At 36.5% G+C, this 25,105-nt stretch overlaps 1 long non-coding RNA gene across 3 annotated transcripts in view; it reads left to right on the forward strand.

Moving 5' to 3' along the window:
- LOC107313578 (uncharacterized) overlaps window positions 1–25,105 on the forward strand; it is a 156,104-nt gene that overhangs the window by 126,814 nt on the left and 4,185 nt on the right. For all 3 annotated transcript variants that reach the window (XR_014945381.1, XR_014945383.1, XR_014945382.1), the window contains 8 exons: window positions 993–1,078; window positions 3,561–3,643; window positions 4,511–4,648; window positions 5,634–5,833; window positions 7,698–7,838; window positions 10,927–10,981; window positions 15,445–15,587; window positions 23,910–24,051. This is a non-coding gene — a long non-coding RNA (uncharacterized LOC107313578). The remainder of the gene's footprint in view (window positions 1–992; window positions 1,079–3,560; window positions 3,644–4,510; window positions 4,649–5,633; window positions 5,834–7,697; window positions 7,839–10,926; window positions 10,982–15,444; window positions 15,588–23,909; window positions 24,052–25,105) is intronic.

A 25,105-nucleotide genomic window follows, 5' to 3' on the forward strand; every position in this document is an offset into this window, starting at 1 on the left:
CAGTTTCATATGACTTACAAGGGACGTGTATATTTCTTTTTTTATTGGCTCACCTACTTAAAGGTGAACAAAGGTGCAAAATTTGGCTTTTACTGTGTCAATGCCATTTCAGCTGTGTGCTGATGGAATAGACGTTCCTGCAGGAAGAAAGAGCATTTGACAGAATGTTCTCCTTCTTCACCATCTCCTGTTCAAAAACTTAGATGTGTCAAAATCTTTTCTTTTTTTTTTTTTTCTTGATAAAAGACTGTTGCTAATTCAGTCATGAAATATTTGGCTACAAAAATTGTGGAAAAAAGTATAGTACATTGAGAAATGTTTGCAAAATGTGGATAGTACAACCCTAGGTTTTATTTGGACAATTTCCCAGGCACTTCAGAAATGGGAATATAATGCTTTTACATTTAAATTTGAAATAAACTGGTCTTTTTAGAGGTATTTCAAAGTACCACATCTAGAACCTATCGTTCATGGTGGTTAGAAAAACTTACTTACACCTCTGAATCTGCCATATGGAACAAAAAATGACTAACAGCAGGAAAGACTTCCTAAGATGTGGTGAATGTCTTTCGTGTAACAGCTTTAAGTTGCACCAGAGGAGGCTCATTTTGGGTATAAGGAAACATTTCTTCTCAGAAAGAGTGGTGATGCATTGAACAGGCTGCTTAAGGAGGTGGTGCAGTCACTGTCCCTGGAAGTGTTCAAGAGCAGAGTGGATGGAGCACTGGGAGTCATGGTTGGTGGGCATGGTGGGAATGGTTTGACCATTAGCCAAGATTATCTCAGTGTTCTTTTCCAATCATGATTCTGTGATCCTATGAATATTTTCAAGTAAAATTAATATAGCAGTTATGTTCCAGGTAATATATATATAGCAGTGTTCTAGGTAATCTTATGAGGGGCAACCTTGCAATAACTATTTTGATCAGTGAAGGTTTTCTTCCTCCTGCACTGCAGACTAATGTCCTCTTATCTTCTGTTTCTATCTACAGCAGATGCTGACATTAAGAGCAAAGGGTGTTATGCCTTTGTCTACTTTCCTCCCACACATTCCCCTCCTCCCACTCCAGTTTTCAAGGTATTTTCTTTTTTGTGTGGGGGTTTTGGTTTTTTTTTTTTGTTTTTTGTTTTTTGTTTTTTGTTTTTTTTTTTTTTTTCATGTGCTTTCAACAATTATTTTGAAGGTCTGTTGGTTTAAAATAAAATGTAACTGTTTCCTGAGTACTTGAGGGTTATGGTCCTTAGTTACTTCTGCTTTATGTAGTGGATGAACACAAAATGTTTGTATTCTCAGTCCCAGTCAAGCAGCTCTAAGGTCAAAAAAACTGGAAACTCTAGTAGAAGGAACTACTTTATATTTGAGAAGCTATCTTGAAAAGCTAGTTTGTTTAGTACTCAGGGATGATCTGTCTTTCCGTCTCCTTGTGTTTGGAGGAAATGTCTGTGTGGTTGACTGGAGAAAATTTACAGATTGTGGAGGTAAACTTGGGGCTTGCAGTCAGCCCCCTATCTGTCTACACATACCGCTCACCCATGATTAATATGTACTGTATTAATCATGGGTAAACAGTCTTCTATGTGTGGCTGACCAAATAGCTCTCATTTGACTAGGCCAATAAAAAAAAATAATTTTATACCACCACAAAATACAATGTAATACTTAGGGAATGCAGTTCGTAATTTGAAACTGTTGCACAAATGTAGACATGTTTGTTGAAGGGTTTTCACATTCCATCTGAAAGAGAGGGAAAAGACATATCTTCAGATGTTTCTCTGTTGTTTAGTTGCTGTTGTTTAACTGTAGCACTCTTTACATTCAGTTTATTTTTTTTTAATCAAATTTTTAAAGAATATATTCTGAATTTAAAAAGTTCTTGTGCTGAATAGTCTTCTGTAAACCTTCATCAGTAAAGTACATTTTATTATTGAAGTAAAATCTAAGTTGTTAATGGGCAAAGAAGAAAAAAATTATTTCGCTTATTCCTTTGTTTTAAAGGCTTTTTAGGTACCTCTATGATTTGTGTTTTTCCTGATGAAAAACTAAAAATAAATGAAATGCAGTAAATATTTCATTTTTCATTCAATTAACTTTTATTTAGAGGTCTTGCATAAGGTTCTTCTCTCCTGCTTTACCAGACCTACAATCTATTGCCCCGGTAGAAGAGCTTCATCTGCCTCATCACAGATTTTAAGATAAAGACTTTCATGGCTGCTATCACTAGAAATACATGAAAACCTCTCCAACACAAAATAATGGAGATAAGAGAAATACACTTCAGAAAATTATAATCATTTTTATGTCAGAAACAGTTATACTAAAAATACGTAGATATGTGTATACAAAAGCATTTCAGAAGAATCATAAACTGGATCAAATCTGTACTGAAAAAAAACTGAGGTTTATTCCTGTCTGATAGTAAAAAATAGTAAAAAAACATCCCTGGTGATTTTGTTTGAACAAATTTATCTACACTAAAGACTTCAAAGTGAAGGCCCTTGAAATCCAAGAACAATGCTGTAGACAACACTAAGCTTTGAGTCCCCTCACTGTTAGTCCTCTCCTTATTAATTACTGAGGATAATTTGTTAGCTGCTTGCTCTGTAATAGTTCTGAGGCCAAATCTTACAACTTCCATTTTAACTTCCATCTTCAGAGTGCTCTCTGACCTGCTGTACTTAGTAAATCCTTACAAGCATGAAATGGGGTGAATTTTGGAACATTTCATGCTTCTTATATTATCCATAAATTTTAATGCAAAACCCCAGAAATGGCATATGCATGTGCAAATAATGGTAATACTCTTCTGTCAAAAATCTAATTCATACCCACTGTTTAGATAACCTAGCTTCTGTTGTATGAGTCCACTGTAGCACAAGACTCCTTTGCATTCAGTCTTTCTTCCACAAAACCATTTTTTACACTTTTTTTTTATTCTACCTACACTGCCACAGGAGTATAAATTAGCAAGATGATATTCAGTAAAATGTAACACATAATGGCATTTCTACATAAGGAATGGGAATCTAGTGGGAAAATATTTGTCTTATTTATACAAAAAATAGTTTGCAAAAATAACCATAGGCAAAATCTGTGAATGGAAGCAATGCACTAATTCAGAGTTTATTGAAATTGGTATTTATTTATTTATTTATAAAAGGCTATTCTGATATTTCCACTTATCTGAAAATATGTTATTTTGATAGTTACGAGCAAATTTCTTTAATGACCCTAGCTTTAGGACTAGGATGTAGCAATGCTCAGTTATTTGTATTTAACACTTCACTGATAGAATTGAATAATACCACTTTGAAAATAAATTAAGCTTGTAGAGTATGATTGCAAATTCTGCCACAGAAACCACTAGATAGTTTGACTCCATAACAGGCTTGCGGCTTAATAGTGCACTGGAGCTGAAAGAACTGAGTGCATTCTTTTTGCTTTACAGATTGTGTTTTCTAAAAATTTAAACAGATTTAAACTTGAGAACTTGAATTAGGGTCTTCTCTGCAGAACCTTTTCAGGAAATGATAGTCCAGTTAACCTTTCATTGGTTTCCTAGGGGAACGTACAAGAAGAAAAGAAAACTGAAGATTGTGCACCAGTTAAAAGATACCTGTCAATTTTTTACCAGAAGTAGCTAAGGTAACAGAGAGTCTTACAAGTGCACTTGCCTTGTTGTCGTCCCCAATCTTATGCAAAGAGTTGGCTGGGAAGGGGAAGGATCAATTGAAATGATACTCTTTGAGAAACGCGTCTATTAACCAACCATCACATTTACAGAGAGCCCCTTCCCCCCTAAATATTCTTAAGTTGTGATTTATAAAATAGGACAACAAACTATGTAAATGAAACTAAATATTGTCCCAGATAAAAAATACTCAGGGATTTCGATATACTTTGGTACTCCAGTTCTGTATTATCCCTTTTTCTATGATATCTCTCATACTTATCGTATAATGGAAAGCTTTTGTTTTTTCATCCTAACCTTGCATGGCTGCAAAATAAATAAATAAATAAATAAATAAATAAATAAGAAGAAAGCAAGAACAAAAAGAAACAAGAAAGTCATTCCTCGAGGGATTTATACTCCAAATGAAACCAGCATAAAACACGAAAATAACAAACAAATGGTAGGGTAGGAAATTAAGAACAGGAGGTAAAATAAATAAAAATATAGAGCCAGAACTGCAGCTGCCTGAAATTAGTGTCATTCTATTGAAGCCGGTGCAATTACACCAACTGCACAACCAATTCATTACTTTTATTTGTTTTACCCTTTGTTCCTTTCCTTCACTGGGGCTTTGAATTAACTGAGCTGAATTAACAGCAGCTGAAGTATAGTTCCAGTGTGCATCCTGCTATGCAGGAAAATCTGTTATCTGTAAGAAGAGGGAAGAAACAGCATGAGTAGCATTTCAGGAAGCCTGTTGATGAGAAGAGTGAGTATCTACATAGACCATAGCATACTCTAAGGATTTTTGTTATTATTTGTTTTTTTTTTTAAAGAAGATGTCACAACCAACACCAGTCATGCAAGGTTGCTGGTGCATCTTGATGCCCACATGCATGCAGCTGTCTACACCAACCAGCAGTGTGGCTGAGGAGTGGACCAGGTCTGAACTGTGCCATCTGTGGATCACCAGAAGGGTAGGGAGATTCACCCAGAGGAAATGCATGGCAGTGTGTCATAGCTGAGTAGAATATTGCAGTAGTGGTGAGAAAAAAACAGGAATATGACCACAGTGATACAGGTTGTAATAAATGTAGCTTCTGACTGAGTTGGTTGGACTGGTTTTAAGATAATGGTTGGATTATTTATTTATTTATTTTCCTTTGAAAATGAATATTTAAATTATAGAATGACTTAGGTTGGAAAGGAATTTAAAGTTCATCTAGTTCCAAACACTCCATTGGCAGAGTAACTAATAAAATAAGTTAGGAGACTATTATTTTGTCAATTCTTCTATAGTTCTGTTGTTCTAAGCTGTGCTGTTTACCCTGAACAATTATTGGTATGAGATTAATCCTTTAATTGCAATTCATCTGCCCTCTAGTTACCACAAAATATCATTTGCTCATGAAGAATATGTGCTTCTGCCCATTTGCAGACATAAGTCATACAATTGAAATCCATTTATTTAATTTCTAACTTGGAGAGCAGAATCTCTCCCTTTCGTTAAAGCCTTATTAATAACTTGATTATTGTTTTGAACCTAATTTCCAGTACAAAACACATTTCTTACTCAGTCTTGATTTCTTACGGTTGTTAACGTAGTTAAATTCTCCTTGATATACAGCTCTTTCAATGCTCATAAATGTATATATAAGCTTGTACATCATTACTTGGAAATACATTAAAAGAGCATTGATCTGAAAAGTTCTCTGAAGTTAGGAGTGGTAACAGTAAGTGGTTTTGCAGTCCTAATTCATATTCCTTGTGCATTAAAGTAGTCTTTAATTACATGTTCACACATACACTAGACCGTCTCCTACTATTCTTACTTTTCATTATTCACTGCAAAACATGGCTTGAACTAAATACAGAATTACACATTTGCTTTTAGGACAGTCATCAAGGTGCCAGCTAGGTAAGTGGAAAATATTAAGGCATTTATCTCCTTCTGTCTTATAGGACTACTACTTTTATCTTGCGAGACAGAGCCAAAAGAGAATTTGTTTAAAGTGGTATCGAGGTGGACTTAAACTGGCATGAGACTTACAAGGTATCCTAAATTCGGGAATGATACTTATTCCTGACGGTGAAACATCTTTTATGTAAAGGCACTTACTTTTTAATGGAAAGAAAAACAGTCCAATGTTACTAAAATGCTGGTAAGTACAGACATAAAAATCCTTCTATGCTTTACTACTGGAATTTTAGCTATGAAGTTTTTACATAATGTTAATCATGTGAGCTGCAAAACTGCCCATTCTTTCAGTGTCTAGAGACGTGGCTGTTTCTGGAGTTGGACATAGAATAATAGAATGATAGACTGGTTTGGGTTGAAGGGGACTTTTAAGATCATCTAGTTCCAACTCCTGTGCTATATACCAAGTTTTTTAAAGCCCCATCCAACCTGGCCTTGAGTGCTTCCAGGGAGGGGACACTTGAGGAACATGTAGCCCTCTTCCTGATGAATGCCAGAAATTACAGACCTCTTGAGAGAGGTCACAATATCTTAAGCTCAGAGCTTTTTTCAAATATACTTGAAATTTCATGGTAATATGGAAAATCATTTCTATGACCTGCTAATTTTCTCCATTGTGAATATTAAAGGGATTACTGCAAATAATACAGATTTGTTGAACTTAAAATAATTTTGTATGACAGAAAGTACAAGGCAGCCGAGTTATAAAGGCGTATTTTAATAAAATAAAATATATTACCAACAAATATATCTTAAACTGTGTGTGCTATAAGATGTCTGTAAGCTGCACTTAGACAAGATGTGTAATTTACTTAAGATGTCCAATTTAAACTGCATTTGTATAACTCTTAAAAATATCATTATAATGGAGAATTGTACAAGTACAGCAAGAAAAATTGCCACCTGAAGTACACAATCTAATAGTTCTTTTCCACTTTCGAGTATTTGGTTAGGTAGGGAACAAACACTTTAAGCATCAGACTTTAAAACTTGAAGAAGAGAACTGGATTCTCTCATATTAACTAATGTTACTTTGGGAAATTCCAGCTCATACTGAATGCACTGTAAACATTCTTGCTTATTATTTCTCTTAAGGATTTTCTATTCCTAATTGCCTTGGGTTCCCCAACCTACCATGTTTCTGTGAGGAGATGGTTTTAACATCCTAGTAGAGGATTCATTTTGTTCATTATTCATTCTGAATTAACTAGTAATACAGTAAAATTATTATCATGAAAATCTATATAGATTTTTGATACATAATTGTTCTCTTGTTATGTGAATCTCATACAGAGAAAATTTCCAATTTGATTAGATGTGATAATTTAATTTTATCTAATGATAAATAATAGATATCATGCATGATGATTATCAAGATAACCTACCAGCAGCTAAGGAAAAAACCCAAAGTATTTTAATTTATGAAATATGTAAACAAAACACTGAGTTTTACATTAAGCATATGGATCCCATTCACATTCATTTCCCATACTGTTGAAAACTTTAATTATATCTGATATATGTTAATGAGGATGAAATATACTCCAGCTGTAAAACAGGTGTAGCTCTGTTATTTGGGTTGTTGTTTTTTTGGTGTTTTTTTTTTTGTTGTTGTTGTTGTTGCTTTTTGTTGTTGTTGTTGTTGTTGTCTTTGAAATATGTGGTATGAAATTAGGTTGCAGCAAAGAAAATCTGAGGTCTCAGTGAGGAATGGAGTGAGAGAGGGAGAAGCTGAGAGGTCCCAAGAGAGAGATCAGGAGAAGAAAATGGAAGCTGTTATTGGAATATGTTTGGTTGATGTGTCCTTTCAGTTTAGAGCTCTCTTTGAAGATAGGAATTCTTTTTCATGAAGAACTGGTGCTATAATCAATGACAGTTTGATGCTCCTGTAGAAGATTTTCTTTCCTAACAATACGCTGTGACAAAATACCCACTGGGAAAGTTTGTCTGGAGAGCCAAGTGTCAGCTACAGTAATGATCCATTTTTATCCAATGTCGAGATCTGCTACTCTCTCACTATTTATTCATTTATTTATTTATTTTTGCAGCCAAATGTTGGACTTTTCCAGTTGCTAACATGCTTCAGTAGCTGTGTGCTGCTCGCCAGGAATGAAACCATACCTGTGATTTAGAGGAGATAAAGTGAGTGAATGCATGAAGTAAAACATTAGGAATTTTAGCAAAACCAGGTGAGAACTGAGAAAAAATCAAAAAAGAATCAATGTGAAATTGTGTCTAAACCTCAGACAGAGCCAGAAAATTCATTTGTTCTTCTTCTCAAAATTAAAATAAAAAAATAATTTTTAGAAGGAGGCATGTGAAAGAACTACATGTGGTTCTCTCTTATTATCTCTGTTATTTTCTGATCTAAATTACAAGTAGCTGGCAGTCTGCCTGACTCAGCATGGGATATGGGAGAGTCAAACTTCAGTTATTTGTGAAGAGTTATTTTGAAATTCCAGGAGGCTCTGAGTATGCAATATGCAGCAAATCTGATGAGCAGGATTTACTGAGCAGCTGCAGAAAACACAGCAGTGCAGGTCCGTTGAGACCTGTGTCTCCAATGAGGACACAGTGCAGTCCTTCTATAATCATATAAGATGCCCAGAGTCTGAAAGGTCAGTCAGGCTGAGATCAAACACTGCCTGTTGTGCTTTGTCAAAACGTATTCTGTAGGACTTAAGGAACTCAAGATTTTCCTAATTCCCTTTCAGTACTATGGTCACTATTCTTGCTATCTTATGAATGTCCAGCCTTTTCTGGAATAACAATTTCTAGCTTTGATGTTACATTGCTGCCCATAAAGGCTAGTAGTATACTACACTAAGAAGTGTTAATTTTTTCTGTAATGCTTCATAATAAGGGCAGTCTACTAAAGTTTTATCTCCAAAAGAGCTTGAATTTTGAGGTGGTTTTTTTTTTTGTTTTGTTACTTTTTTTTTTTTGTTTGGTTGGCTTCATTCTTTTTATGAGTCATCAGAAAATAGCCTCTTTAAAAATGTGAAAATTTCCAAGAGAATCCATTTTTTTTATTAATGAATCAATCTAAATACACATGGATAAGGAGCAAACTGAATTTGTTTGTATGAGTTCGTATTGGAATCCTTAATTCCAATTTTTGTCTCAGCTTGTCTCCTCCTGGGGCCCATGCTGTCCCAGTAATTTGATTTGCGAACCGTGTAACTTCCTTGGGCAGGGATTAGAAGGACAATTGGACGTTGGCTTTGATTGCCTCCTTTTAACTCATGGGGAACAATTTAGTTAAACTTTTTCCTGTCATTTCTGAGCTTGTCATTATAGAAATATCAGTTCTTCTTGGCCCCTTCTTTAGCTTTGATCTCAACCTAGTAAAACATAGCTGTCTCTGTAAAGAAAAGAAGTTGTGTAGGAAAGGGAACAGTTGCCTTTACATGATGTAAAGTTCAAATTATTAAAGTTAATTGTAAAAGTAAATGTATTTTTAAAGGGTTTAATTGAACTTCAAGAATCAGTTCTCCTGTAACTGTCCTCATTGATATTAAATTTGAGCATATTTTTTATTATTAAGAGGAAAAGCCCATTTTGAATTTATTAACTGTTTTACTTATAGCTTTGATATTTCTGAGCTACTGACATAGCTTAAAGTTAGGTTCTGCAAATCATGAATGTATATTACTGTTTAAGTGTAAATGTAAGATTATTTTTTCAAATGATAATTAAAAAGAATTACATGACTTTCTCCAACAAATAGAAGACAGTTACTAGGAATAAAGGAGAGAAGAGCACATTGTGCCCTGAATTCCTTTAAATCTCACATACAATTGCTAAAGTGAGTGACACAGGCATTTTTCACTTTTGCTAGTAGACTTGTTATCATGTTTACCACATTTAATAAAATACTTCTGAATGAGTTGGTTCCTAAGGGAAACTGTGATGTGTATCGTAGTTGTTTCCATGATGCAAACATAGCTGTAAACTGAAATACAGCATGCCTCTTAAGAAAGACTTCTCATGCTGTAGCTAGTTGCATGAAGTAACAAAAGGTTTGGGTAACTTCAAAATTGTATGTTCTGTATTAATTTGGAAACAGCACACGCTCTAAAAAAAATTTATACAAGGTAAAGCTTGGTCTGCAGCCTCTGCTTTTCTGATATAAATGTATTTATTCAATGGATTAATTATTTATGGTCTGAGCTTTCTATAAAACTACTGTTGCATTTCTCTTAACTGGTTTTATCACACTGTCTAAGTGGGTGGGCCAAATGATTTTGCAGCACTTACCCCCCATGCCAGCTGGCCACCTCCATGTCTCCCAGTGTGTGTTCAACTTTGTTCAGTTGCCACAAGACAAGAAGCAGGGCTGTGACCCCTGCGATACTCCTGCTTGTAAATGTAAGCTCAGCTATAAAATACTGTGATTCCGTCAACAGGAGGTTCCTCCGTGATGGTTCCCTAACTCCTCAGTTTTCTGTGTGTAGTAGAAGTAATTTTTTTGCATCTAGAAAAGGAAAATACATTTGGAATTGTACAGAAAGTTGCCGTTGCCAAATCCTAATGAAAAGATTCTTTTAAAATTTGTTTTGTTTACCATCTGTCAAAAGAGATCACAGCTAGTGTGAGGCCGTGTTCTTTATTAAAAAGTTCCTTTTCCAAAACCCAGATCTGTGGAGATTTCAGTTGGAAGTACACATACATGAAGGGCTTTGGGTTTTCTCTTAGAGTGATGTTCTACACTAAAGTGCAATTGAAATTCTGCCAGCTTTGGAGGATGCAGACTGCATCATGCCTGAGCGTATCACCTTGTGGAGCAGAAGTTTGCTGTCTCAGAGAGTGTTTTTTACTGGCATTATCTCATTCTCTGTACAAATGTTTGGAGGTTGCCATTATGAATTATATTTTGCCTCCAGCATCTGTACCATTCTCCAAAGAATATGAGGAGATATGGGAACTGGAGGACATTAAGTGAAACTGGCTTTCTGTGGAACTGTGACTGCACACTTGACCTGTCTGTATAGTCCTTAAGCATTATCTGTTGGGCATTATTAGGGCCTAGCTGAACTTTTCATGCTACCCTGAGTGGGTATATTTTATGAAGAGTGAAGTTACATAGACTAATAGAAGTACAACATTTTGTGACCGGATATTCTTAAGAACCATACAGAGAAGGAGGAATAATACCTTAGCTGCATTCATATGTATTGATGTGCTTTAGATATACTACTGGAACCATATTTAAGTTCTTTTACTTAAATTTGACATTAATGTTTTTTTCTTTTTTCTTTTTCTTTTTCTTTCTAGAATAATCGAATAAGTTTTCCTTCTATATTGGAATGTATGGTGCACTGCGTAATAGGTATTCCTGTTTTTTTGTATGTGTAAGTGATGTTGCTAGTCTTAGATGGTGAAAGATTATTTCTGGAGAATTCTTGATGGTAGGGATCTGCTATACGCTTCTTCATATCTAAATAATCTGTCTGTTGATATGGAAATGTGTTGGAGTATTATTTGACATGTGCATTTATTTCTTCGCAGTTGCATACGAATTCTATGCCAGTCATGTATTCAATGTCTTAGAGTCATATAGAAAATGCTGAAGGTTACTCAGCTGGAAAGAATTCTCCCAGTTTTTCCTCTTCCTTGTTCTACCTTTTTAAAACAGTGTTTTCTGTTTCCTGTTTCCTGTTTTGAGGGGAAACACAAGACCTGCCTTGACTAGAAGAGGTGTCTCTTCATCCCAACTTTGTGACCCTCTTTTCCCTGTGCTGTTGTTTAAAGATCACCTTGTATCACAACACAAACTACTGTATATCTGACTCACAGATAACTTAGTGTATGTCAGTTCAGTGTTAGGGTTGAGCAGTCACCACAAGACATTACATCAGTGTTTGTGGATTAATGGTTGTTAGCTAACTCTGTACTAACATGTTTCTCATCTGTTAATATTTTCAGACTGTCTTACTGAGTTAAGGCCCAGATCTCAGTCAGTTGTGGAGATTCTAAACATGATGGTGGTAATAGCAAGAGAAACAACTAATGGTTGAGAGCCTGGGTCTCATGGGGGCTACATTTCATGTCTTTAAACTTTTGTTTAACTATAAACATGGTAAAGTAGGCAAATGCAATGGAGCAAATAAAAAAGATTCATTTGTACCTTAATTTTAATAAAGTCACAAATGAAGCTCACTGAATTCTATACAGTCCTCGTATAACAGATGCAAATACAATTAATTGGGCATTCCTAGACCTCTTTTTTTTTTTTTTTTTTTTTTTTTTTAGATAACTAGCATGAGTTTATGCTTCACTGAAATTTTGCCATTTACTTCTGAATCTAAAGCTCTATTCAGCTTCAGTGGGTTCAGAGTTTCCTTCAAGACTTTAAAATGCTCTTCACATTCAGAGGTTCATACTGCACTCTTTTGGAGATGCAGCCCCTCTCACTGCTTGAAGTCTTGCTGTATTCTTTCAATCATATTTTGACATGAGTTAGTCTTTGTTATCTCACTATGAAGAAATTTAAAGAGAGAAAACAGATGCATTTAACTGCATTGTTTCCTGGTATTGCCACTCTGCCATTATTCCATTTTCGATTTCTGGTGTACAGAGATGTCACTGGCTGATTGTATTGCTGAAAAAATAAAATTTGGACATAGATTTCAGGGAAACTTCTACTTCTATTTCTGAACATGAATTGTTCGTCAGTGTTTAGTTTTACAACTTTCTACTGTTGAGTGATAATCAATCTTTAGTGACTGGTGAATTCAATATTTTGCATATGTCATTCAAAAATAATTTTGAAATCTTTTGAGACAAGTAAGTATGAATACATTCAATTGCGCAGAGATAAATGTAATAGGAACCCAAACTGTGCTATCAATTCTATATTTTCCACAGGAATAAAATGGCTTCCTGGTAAATTCTTATGTTGGCTATGGATGGAAATATAACTGAAGAAAAAATGTTCTTTACTGTCTTAGATTACAGATATAGCACTTGGCATTGGGCTGAAGGATGTGTATTCTTAAAGAGATAAAGGAAATGTATGTCCCACTGGAGGCTGCAGAGAATCAGACATTTCATTCCGGACCTCACAAGTTTTGTAAAATTGCAGATTTAATAAACAAACCGTTTTACGTCTATGTGAGGAACTTAGAGGGGATTTTGAAAGTCAAACACTGAGGACCCTTGCTTTGACTGTGGTGGTAAAAGTAACATCTGCCTCAGACATTTTAACAACAGACTGTTCAAATCATTCTTTTTCAGCTATGGTCGGAGACCTGACAGACATAAGCCATCCTACCCCAGTTTTTACACTTATATCTCACAGCTGAGCTAAACCTCACATCAAAGCACTCATATCAAGGACATTCAGGTTTAACTGTACATCTATCTTTCAAATGTTTAGATCATTACAGTAACTTCTGAGGTTTCCTAATTGAAGCACTTGTGCAGAAATAGAAGAAAAACAGTTTTGTTAGTCTCATCCCTGGGATGTCAAACAGTCTTTTTCTTTTATAAAACTGGGACAAAGGCCCTCACTGAAAGTCATGCCATTCCTGTATTTGACAGAGCATACTCAGGAGTTGTGTGATACTCAGATTGCTACCCAGAAGAAAATAGGTTATACCACTGATGACAATGCCTGTGCTGACTCTTCTCGAGAAGAGCCCCAGTACTGGAAGCAGACATGAAAACATTGGCCAGTGTTACTTTCTTTTAAAGGCATTGTGCATGGTTGAGTTATCTTGGGGTAAATGCAAAAAATGAGAAGCAGAAAACAAGCCAAGGATCTTCATTACTGCTTTCATCAGCTATGCTCCTTCCCCTTCTATTGCTCTGTTTCTCTTCTCCTGGGCATGCTGCTCTTGCCCAATATCAGTCCTCCACCAGAGTCCTGCTAATTCTTTCAGGTTCACTGACATCCACAGTGCCAGGCATTTCTTCAATGACTGTGTACTTCTTCCAGTTCACGAAACATTACAAGAGCATTAGCTTCATTTCATGCTTTCAGTTCAGAATTTCATGTAGATGCTTGGTTAAACATTTTGAGTTCATGGCTGCAGGAGTTTCATGAAAACTCTACTCTGCAAGATTTATTTCCCTGAGGAAAGTTAAATGGCAAGTTGCAGATGAGGCACTCAGAAAACAAAACCAAACAAGGAAAAGATAGAAACAGCTTGAGGAGCATTGGAAACTTTGATTTAGAACAGAGAGATAACAAACAATAGCTTTCAGTATCTTATCATGATGTATCATCTGTATTTCAACACATGGTCTTTGTAAAGTTAATATATATATATATATTATAATACATAAATGACAATTAAAAATGCATTTTCCCAATCTATTCTCCTGGTCAGAATGTCTGGCAGATGTAGCCTATTTACTACAACAAAATCTGTAAGATTTGTTGTTGTGGAATCTCAGAAGAACTCACATAAACGCTCATTCCTCTTCTGTGAAGATTTGTGAAAGTCTGTCTTACAACCTGTTTCCCAATGGCTTCCAAGATTTCCTATTGCATCAGCAACTATATTTAGTATTACAGTGGTTCATGACCCTGTCTTATATGGAAAATATTGTCTCCATCAATAAAGAGATGAAGTAAACAATTTCTTTGGTAACTATGAACTCCCTTGAAGTTTCAGCTGTTGTGTTTGTAGTTATAAGCTTTTTAAACTCATTTTTTGATACAGAGATTCAGATGCCTATGCCATGTGTCTATTATGGTCTATTATGGAGTGAGGCAAAGAATCTGAAATGGTCTCTAGTATTTGATGTAGTTGATGATATATTTATCTTGCTGCTGAAAGTTGTTTAGGGGTATTGTTTCCAAGTTCCAGGGCATTTATTTATCTAAACATCAAGTATTTGGTCCAAGAAAGTAATTATTTATGGTACTAGAGTAGTGCATAGAATCTATCATAGGAGATAATTTAAACTGGGATCACAAAATAAAACCTTTACAGCCAGCAAGAGATTGCCAATGAATGCAGAGTATGAAATACCTAAGAGGGTGATATGTTTTTAACATCACAACTCTCTGAAACATGGTAACTTCCATTAACCTCTTTGTGCTGAATTCCCAAATCCATTTCTAATACTTAACTTCAGCCTCTTAAAAAGCTCTGTAACACGTATATTTCTCCCTCAAAAGAAATCCAACTGGGAAATACTGTGCTTCATTAGCCAGTAAACAGTGGGTGTTTTGTGCTGGGCTGCAGTCCTCCTTATGAGAAGCTCCAATCTTGCCCCTTTGCTCTGGAATGGTCACTACTTGGAGAACAGCTGCACAAGTAACTCCCTGCTTTACTGACCCAGTAGCTGCCACTGCAACAGCTACACTTTGTTTCCTTTTCCTTTTTCTTAGCCTACATCAGAAATATATGCAGCTGCAGTAGCTTATTTCTATTCATCTGCATGCTTTCAGCATAAGAAATTCATGTCATTTGGATTCAGTCCCCTTCCATTCTTGTGGACAGCCATCTCCTTCAGCCATGGGTTCTTAACATGCTGGAAGAATTTCCCTTGCTTTCTCATCAGGCTCATATCCAACCCCTGTAACAAAGGGCAGGTGATCTGTGTGCCAATATTTTACTTCATTTAGCCTCCCTCATTTCTTCTAACTCAGAAGAAGAAGCTGAGTACAAACCATCACTTTTTAACTCTGCCTATGAACTTACAAACCTATGGCTTTATTTTTTAAGTCAGAGAAATCTGAAAACTTTGAAAAACAAAGCATTGGCATTTATATCTCAAAATCATTGAAATATAATGCAATTATGGGTTTTTTTTGTTTGTTTGTTTTTGTTTGTCCAGAATGTAGGTGTTGCAGATAGTCGGCTAATTGTGAAATATACTAACCTGTAGCAAAAGAGACCAAGTTGAAAAGACTACAGTGGAATAGCGATGGGAACATTCATTATGAATACATGAATTACAAGAATGCAGCCTGCCCAATGGTAAGAAACTGGCATTGAAAATGCTGATGTAGCACCTTGTGCTATGTCTCCTACTCTTAATTCTTGATTTCATGCTTTCATTCTTTTTACTTCTGGAGCAGTAGAGGAAAATCTAGCAATCTTGGGACAATATTTTCTTCATGCAAATTTCTTTCTGCATAGAATATTAATCTTTGCCACTGGCATTGATGGACAAGAGTTTAAAGTTTCTTTTTAAACATAGGGTTTGGACAGCACAAATGTATACTCTGTTGTGTTTATAGGACAATTTCACTTATAATTAATGACATTTATCTTGAAGTTTATAAAGAAAAGAAGTACAACAACAAAAAATACTCAAATATCATGAGCTCTAGTGCTTTCTGTGGTGGCTGAATAGGAATAAGCATGTAGGAGCAGTTGGCTTTGCTTACAGGATGCTGTAGTAACAGGTATTTTGTTCTGTCTTATTGGATTTCAGCTTAAAACTACTATTTGTTATTGCCTTAAGAGAAATGTACTTATTTGTTACCATAACCTAAATGAACCTCTTACAAACAGTAGCTGCCAGCTGGTACTGAGTTTTAAAATTGTTATAAATTGAGATTTCAAATTATATTGGCAAAAACCCAAGAGGATCTTATTTTCTCTATATGCAACTCTGTTTGCGGGAATTCGTTTGGATGCATTCCATCTGCAATAAAAAGTTACATTATGCTGCAGGTGTACTGCACACACACAGCCAATGAAATAATAATCAGAGCCTTCAGGTTTCAGCCAGTATCCATGGCTTAAAACATTGGCAGGCAGCACACTGGCAGTACACAGTAGTGTACTGATGGACAGTTGGCTGTATATGAGCCAGTAGTGTGTCCATGTGGCCAAGAAGGCCAGTGGCATCCTGGCTTGTATTAGGAATGGTGTGGTGAGCAGGACTAGAGAGCACAGAATATCCCTTTTCTCACTACCAGCAACCCCACTCCACTCCTTCTCTGAGGAGAGGACATTGCACTGCCACATGTGGTAGAGGGTAATGGCCATCCCACTGACACCACCCATCAAGAGATGGCTCTGCAAGAAGCTGATAAGGAGCCAATCAGACTCAGACCTTCCTGAAAGGCTGAAGCTGTGATTACAACTTGGATCACCCTGAGAAAGCCCTGGGCTCAATGTGTGCGGAAAAATTACAGTTATCTGTATACTTTCTAATTCCTGAGTTAAGATAATGGAAAATGGGCTCTCCACTTTCATTTTGCTGCCTTGATGGGAAGGGTGTTTTCTTTGTGAATTTGTATTTTCTGTACTCAGTTCTCCACTCCACCCTCTTCTCAGTTTCCCTTCTGAATATCAAGACAGACACAGGCATTTATTTTCAAAACTATTTTAGAAAACTTGAACTTTATTAAAATAAGATAGCACATATTATCTGTAAGATGTTCAATCAGAAACTGTACATTAGCCAGAAATTTTATAAGAAGTTTGATGGGGTACCCAGATTTAATCTCAGTGTACTTTGGTGACTCAGTGCACACAACTGGAACTAAAAAAGACTATGAATGTAAAAGAAACTTATAACATTTATTTCGCTGCCAGCTAATTCATATTTCATGTTTGCTTTTTCCAAGTCCTTTTTTTCTTCTGGTGATATTTTCCCATATTCCTCACAGCGCTTTCAGAGTCTTGTTTTAGATGACAGAAATATGAGCATGACTTCAAAGTATAAAAATGGTTATTTTGTCAGAGCATCTCGCTGATGTTTGGTGTGTGGCTCTCTCACATCTAAAAGGCTTCTTAGGACAAGCAGGAATAGTGGTGGATGCTCATAGCCTAAGGAGTACAATGTAAATTTCCAGAGGCTATAGTGTTTCTTAGTCTTTTAGCAAGGATCCAAGAGTGTTTGAGGTGAGCCAGACTGCAGGATTTAGAGCAAAGGGGAATATCGAACACAGAAAGTACTTCAAGCAGTAGTGGACTTGTTTGTTTAAGAGCATGAGACATGTCATTTACACCTTCAAGGCTTTGAAGTTTTGTGATCCATAGATGAAAACATTTTTAATAGTCCACATTTGAAATATATTTAAGCCATGGTTCACCTGCAACATTTCATCAGTATTATGTATATACTAATTTAAGCAGTTTGATTTTTCCAGAACATAAAGCAAGCAATCTCAGAGAAAAGAGGTGTGACCATGTATTTTATGTTAGTCCTGAAAATGGAAGAGAGGCTATTTGTTCGTATGTTTATTAAAACAAGCATAACCCTGAACTGGACAAAGCTAGGTGCATTTCAGTGACACTCCTGTTGTCATTTCTTTCCTTCTTTTCCCTACTGTTGCTCATCCACACAAAAGTCCTTCATTCACCACAATGAACTTTCACCGTATTTGTTGTGTCATTCTCATTGTTATTCAATCTGACAGGGACATGGAGACAAATCTGACCTTAAACATTTTATAGATGTCTTCTTATAAAAGATACAGTTTACCAACAGCTGCAGCGATTCTACAACAAATAGGTTAGTGCACCAGGGGGCTGGGACACAAGTTTTTTTAAACAAACGCAACAAAGTTATCATGGGAAACTGGAGGAAATGGGTCACCAGCTTGCCAGTAATATTTACGACGGTCAGTAGATAAGAGAACTGGAAAGAAGGCCCCTCTTTCTTCTGTAGTTTATCATACAGTTAATGCAGATAGATTAATTGCTGTAGGATAAACTCTGATGTCATACACTAGCTTTGTCTCTCTGAACATCTGTGCAAGGACATATATAATAATGAGGAATTTGGGGGCAAACACATGATGTTTAAGATCCTAAATGAAAGGAGGGACACTATGATAGATCTCTGTTAGGAAGATACATGGAAGGCAGAAGGGGACCCGTGAGCACATAGAGCTGTTCTCCAACACCAAAAGAGTGTCTGGCTGTATTTCCACTGGCTCAAATGCATAGACGCATTTAGGTAATTTGCACCCGTTGATTTCAGGGTCTGAAACAAATAAGAAACTGGCCTGATGGCTTTGAACTTTGTAATATTCTTCTTTGCCATGTCACATGAGTAGCATGGATATCCTCAGCATATCCATGTTGAATTTAAGAAGTAGTAGTTCTGCTGCCAATTGCAAAACTAACAATGGCAACATTTTCCTTTCTTTCATATGCCAAACTGTATGCAGGAAAATCAGGCTACATGCAAAAGTGAGCAGCGTGCACATCCCATTATACACCACAGAGCAGCCAGGAAATCTAGGAATAATTCCAGTGAAATGACAATAGTGCCTAAACTCCTAAAAACACTCCTGGCAGAAAATCTTTGCTTCCCAAGTAGAAATGATCCATGGACTGGAAAGCTGATAGCTCTAATTCCTTCTGTACTATATATGGAAATATGACAAACTGTGTACGTAGCTTATTTTTGAATAGCTATGTAATGAGACATGGGTGCTGCTTTACTTCAGTTGATTTGTCTTACAAAGATGATCTCAGAAGCTTCCAATTTGATGATAGCAAAGGTTAATTAAGGGATAGAAAGGCTCTGCTGAAACTTAATCTCCCTATTATATTTTTGCATTTCAATGATGCTAATTTGATTAGGTTTAGTTAGAGAGAAAGCTAACATGATCAGTGCTCTGTGGTGTGAGTAACTGATTTTAACCATAAGAAAAATTTCTTTAGGTTTCTCAAACAAGCTCCCAAATCATGCCCAGCTGGAACGTGCTGAAAAGCTAGTAGTTCTCCACATCACGAGCACAAAATACACTTGGCATTAACAGCCTTTCTGTGCTCAATTTGGAAGGTTTTTTTAATGTACCACAGTCCAAACTAAGTAGCCAGCACCTGAGCAAAATTCACATCTTGCTCTCCCTCAGCCATAGAACTTCAGGCGTTTTAGTCATCCCTGGGCTGAGTGATCACCCTTGAATAGACTGTCTCATTGTTTCTATTAATTAACCTCTACCTAAACTTTGCATTTCCTATGAAACTGAGGCCACTGTTAATAGTGAAGGCCCTTCACTTGTTGCAATCTTCAGCTGATCCCTCTAATTTCTTCACGTTCCAGGCCTATGGAGAATATGGGGAACCTTTCCACAGGGAAGGAAACTTTCATCTGTGAGGACTAAATAGCAAAAATGTATGACATGAACCTTCCTGAGATTTCCTCTTTGTTAACTCCTGTCTGTGTTGTGTTGTTGTTTTTTTTTCTGTTGGGTTTTTTTTTGTTTTTTGGTTTTTTTTGTTTGTTTTTTTTTCCCTGAGTCCCCAGATGGTTTTAATTTCAGATCTTCAAAATATATTTTATGTTCCTTCCCTGGCCTCCTTAGCACTGCCTTGTTTTGTAAAACCAAAAATATTTCCTGGGTTTATATCTCTGTCAGTAGCTTGAAGTGAGGAAAGTCCTCTTTAGAAAGTCCAGCACTTGTAGGAAGAGAAGCTACTTTCTGCCTGTATCCTGTTACAGGATAGATCATCTTTCTGCTCATGGCCCACAGTTTTATGTTTTTGCTCTGAGTTAACAATTTTCTGCTTCGTTGTATATCTTCATTTAACCCTGTGGCTCATGCTGAAGGTGTAAATCATAAGCAGTAACTGAAGGTAACCCATGACAAAAAGCTTGGTGGGGATGTGGTGAGGAATGTCACACACTTCTGTACAGAGAAGACTTGCTTCTGTTGGAGAGCAAACCTTCCTCAGGTTGCTGGAAACTTCAAAGCTGAACAGTGCCTGCCCAGTCTACAAGGAAATTTGCCCGAGAGAGGAAAACTGGGTCATAAAACTGTCTTTATGTCTCTCTCTCTGCATGGTGGAGCAGGGAATGTAGTGGGAAACAAGAAGTCACCATGGATTGCTCCTTACTAGCTATCCTTGGCTGTCAGAAATATCCCTGAAGCTGCCCTTGGTCAGGCTGAGGCTTTAAGTAGTTCTAGAGTCATCGGGGGTTTAAGAAACAGCAACATTTGTGTAAATGCTGCTATTTCCAATCTTGTTCCACACCAAAAGTAGCTGGAGTGGACCAGAAAAAACAGTGCCCCATCGGTTCTGAATGTCTAGCTATTGAATCTCTGAGTGAGCAGTCTCTATGATAGCGATCCTAAATATATTACTGCAGAACTCGTGCATGACAGTACATTCAGGGTAATTTTGTGGCTCTGTTTCTGTGGTGAAGAAAGTCAGAAATGAGCTGTGGTAACCTGAAAACAGCCCATGGATGTGCTGTAGGAGAGAAGGGAAGGATTTTGCTTGGAAGAGAAAAAAATGATGAAAGCAAACATGAGCCAAGACATAAAGTCTCATTTTGCTCCCATGTGCTTGTACTTGAGCAGACTATTGTTCTGGTCTCAGAGATTGGTTCTTAATTATGTTGAGCAGTGAATGGTTTGAATTATGGCCACATAGTTTGGTGAGCACAAGCCTGCTAAGAATTTTGGCTGGAGAACAGCTGCAGGGCTGCCCTGAGATCACAAAAGGTGGCTGTTACTGGAGGTATTTTCTAGAGCTAAGAGGAGTATGCCCTGCCACCTGAAGTCCCATTCTTGCATACCTTATCTAAGAAGTCTGCCCTTGTCTCTATTTTTCTATTTCAATCTAAAATAAAACATCTTGTATTTATTGTATCATCACATTTAGACACTACCATTTTGGAATCTCCTGTGGACATCATCAGATCCAGATGTTTCCAAATGTCATCATCCATACACTGAAATGATTACAAATAGAGATATATTTCTGTAAGCTGTTGCTACTCATTGAGGATTGCCAGTTTCCACTGGGGTGGAGGGGACTTTTATTTTAATGGGGTGGGGATGGCCCTAAGTTTAATACTGCTGATTTTTAAGTTACACATATCAATGCAGGAAGAAAAATGTTTGCACTCTTTTCTCTCATAAAGTGATTTCCGAAGGTGTTGCTGATTTTAACATGCATGGGTTGATTTTAATATTGGAATTACACGGTCTCATTACCTATTTCTATCTGTAAGCAGTGGAATGAAAGTTCGTTTTGCACTCTGAACAAGGTATTAAAAACATAATTAATTTTCAGGGAATAAATGTTTTTACTTCTCTCCATTGACCTAAATCACCTGAGAACAGCACTGGTATTTACACATACTGTATACTGCTCTGCCTGACTTGTTAATGAATGCTACTGCCCCCTACTGCAACAAATATCTAATCCCTGATCAAAGTTGTATGTTTTCCCTTCTAAACATGAAAAATAAATAAATAAATAGGAAATGAGTTACATGGATAACCAGATTCAGAGATACAAGCAGCATCTCAGGAGTGGTAGAGGTTTGTGCCAGCATATTCTGCGCTGCTCTGGATGTCAGAACAAGATTAGAGCTCCTACAGTGGGGAAAAGCAAAGATGTTTTACAGCTTGCTGTTATTGTGCCCTCATTAGTAAAGTCAAAATACATTTTTAGATTTTCTTAACTGTTCACTGATTTGGACACAATAATAGTAAGTCGGGGATTCAGAAGTCACATTTTTTGACACTGTGTTGTGTATCATAGTTCCAAAATTTTATGCACTCTTTTCACTCCTGCAAATGACAATTAAGAATTAGGTGTTGTGCATTCAAGGTATGATTAACAAAGTTATGCAGCCAAGTGTCAAACCCTCTATCTAGTATGCTGGGTAAGTGTTTATCTGTTATGACTTTTGGAAGCACTAAGGAGGTGGTAGGAGAGTTCTTTCTTTCCTACAGCTGATTTATATTGCACATTGGAAAGAACTACTTTTTGCTAGGGAATTGCAGTCCAGTAATATCACCTGGATGAAACTATTTTGCTCTTTATTAGCAACAGAATCTTTCAAGAAATTGAAATTTGCTCTTTCTTAAATTCCCATCTTATGACAATGTATTACAAAATCCACCTTGCTACTTATCTGCTTTTCTCTTCCAGCTCTGGTAGAGGATCATGGTCAGGTAAATTTTAGAGTGATGTTAACTTAGCCTTTGGTTTGGTGCTGTCGGACCTTCCTGCCCTAACACATGGTTACTTTAGCTGTAACATGGTACATGACAAGCATCAATCTTTCACTGTTCTCAGAATTTTATCTTACTCTAAGTTAATATAGCATGAACTGCAGTATCCTGGCAAAAATCCCATCTCCGATCTGTACCTTTTGAAAGGGCTTAGGGCCTTCCAGGGGCCAGTGCATGAATCTGGTTGTGCTGGAAATACAGTGCTGAGGATACCACTTTATCATCTGGATTTGTGAGTGAGAGAAAGTTACATTCCTTCCTGAACAGGTGGGTTTAGCCCAAATGCCTATGTTGGCTTTTTCTTGTGTGTATTTTTTTTTTAATTCATTGATGTTTATATGCCCTTAGCTAGTGGTTATGATGTCTTAATGCAAATAGCTACAGATCACTAAAACTGCTTCCAAATGATTTATGAGCATGTTCTCTTCAGATTCCAGGCTCCTATTCCAGAATTGTTCTGGCTGAGGGAGTTGGGTTTGTTCAGCCTGGAGAAGAGAAGGTTGCAGGGTGACCTCATTGCAGCCTTTCAGTACCTGAAGGGAACTTACTCCCAGGAGGGGAGTAAACTCTTCAAAAGGACTGATAATAGCAGGACTAGGGGAAATGGTTTTAAGTTGAAGGAGGGAAGATTTAGGTTGGATGTTAGGGGAAAGTTCTCTACTAGAAGGGTGGTTAGGTCCTGGAACAGGCTGCCCAGGGAGATTGTGGATGCCCCGTCCTTGGAGGTGTTCAAGACCAGGTTGGACGGGGCCCTGGGCAACCTGATCTAGAAAATGTGTATGTTTGGTGGCCCTGCTAGGCAGGGGGGTTGGAACTACATGATCCTTGAGGTCCCTTCCAACCCGGGTAATTCTGTGATTCTGTGATTCTGTGATTATAAAACAGTTTGCATAATATCTAGTGTTTTCACTAGAAAATCCAGATTGAACAAAAAGCTTAGAAAAGCCTCGTATGCTACTGGGTACTCTTGCTATCTACTGAAATATGAAGTCGCTCAATCCTCTTATTAGAGCAGTGGACACAAGAGGACAACAAAGAGATTGTGATTATTTGAAGACTGTAAAAGTGTCTCACAGTTCACTTTGCAAAACATTATTATCAAAGCCTGTCTGACTGTAGGAGATATGTATATATTTCATTTCAAGAGTACATGCATGTATATATATATATATATATATCCTTGCTAAGTACCCAATGTCTCTACTCAGAGTTCAGATTTCTATTAGAAGGCTACAAAATCGCCAAACCACATTGTAGTGTTCAGCTGGCTTTTTCATAGAATAAAAAATTAGCTATAAGAATAAATGTACAGAATATGAGTTCTTCATAAGCATACACTTTCAATTTTCCCAAGATTTAAAACAGAAGAAAAAGTTGTTGAAGAAGTGTGCTTAAGGTTCTCAGAGATCTGCTGGTGCCTTATGACAAATTGAAGAACTATTTCACTGATGTCCATGTCGTGCTTAAAACTCAAATACTGCAAGAAGTAAAATAAGGTAAGTAAGCCCTCAGTACTGAAGGAGCCCCTTAGCAGACAACAAATTGTGGATTCTGTGTCAAATGAAATTTCATATAACTTTGTTAGAGCAGATGCTAACCTTAAGTTAGTGATAACCTAGCAGCATCAAAAAGAAGAAAACCTGAATTTACTATCTGTGAAACAATTTACAATTTAATAAAAACACTATAGACCGAACTTAGTTTCAATATATGTTTATAGTGATAGAAAGAAAATTACATTTACTGCTTTTTAGCTTTTCAAATGTGTGTTAGATTTATTTTGGATTGTCAAAAATGAAGCTTCATTTTTACTGTATGGGATGGAATCCACACATTCACTGTTAAACCTTCCTGTCTAACTAACATTGATAATGTCAGTAATTTGATACTGGAAATTTTTTTCAGTGGCTGAATAGCGAAAGTCATAGTAGATCCAGATTAAGTTAATGCAACTCTAATTCTTATGGTGTCTTTGTTGTTGCTGTTGTTGTTTTGGGTTTTTTGTTGTTTTGTTTTTGAGTTAGCTCATAATTTATACTATCTATTTTCAGTATATTTTCTCACTGACCTACTGATGAATCTATGATGAACTTTTTTCATTTTCATGATTTAAAAACTCAGCATTAGGAGAAGCTGCCAGTTTGTCTAGATTCCAAAAGTAATGAAATGGGAAGAAATTGGTCACTGGGGGGTTATCACAATTTGAAATAATATAGCAATATTGTTTTCATAAATACTTATTGCCATGTTGGCTAAACAAGGCTCAATAAACTCTAGAAACAGAATTCATCAATGTAGCCTTCTTAAGAGTTCTTCATATTATTGTTGGACAATGCAAAAAAATACTCTGGGGAGGAAGGGATGCCAATACTGAGAAAAATATTTCATTCAGCACCTTATATAGTCATCCTATTGTGCTGAGAGAAAAGAATTTCCGTCAACATATTATTGAAGTAATACTCTTAATAGCACTGGAAATGGAATACAAGCATAACTGAAAATTGGAGAATAAGAAAAATTGCTTTCTGATTTAGAGTTAAGATTAGGTCT

Source organism: Coturnix japonica, chromosome 4 (assembly GCF_054131305.1).
Source record: "Coturnix japonica strain WE chromosome 4, WE-NBRP24, whole genome shotgun sequence".
NCBI lineage: Eukaryota > Metazoa > Chordata > Aves > Galliformes > Phasianidae > Coturnix > Coturnix japonica.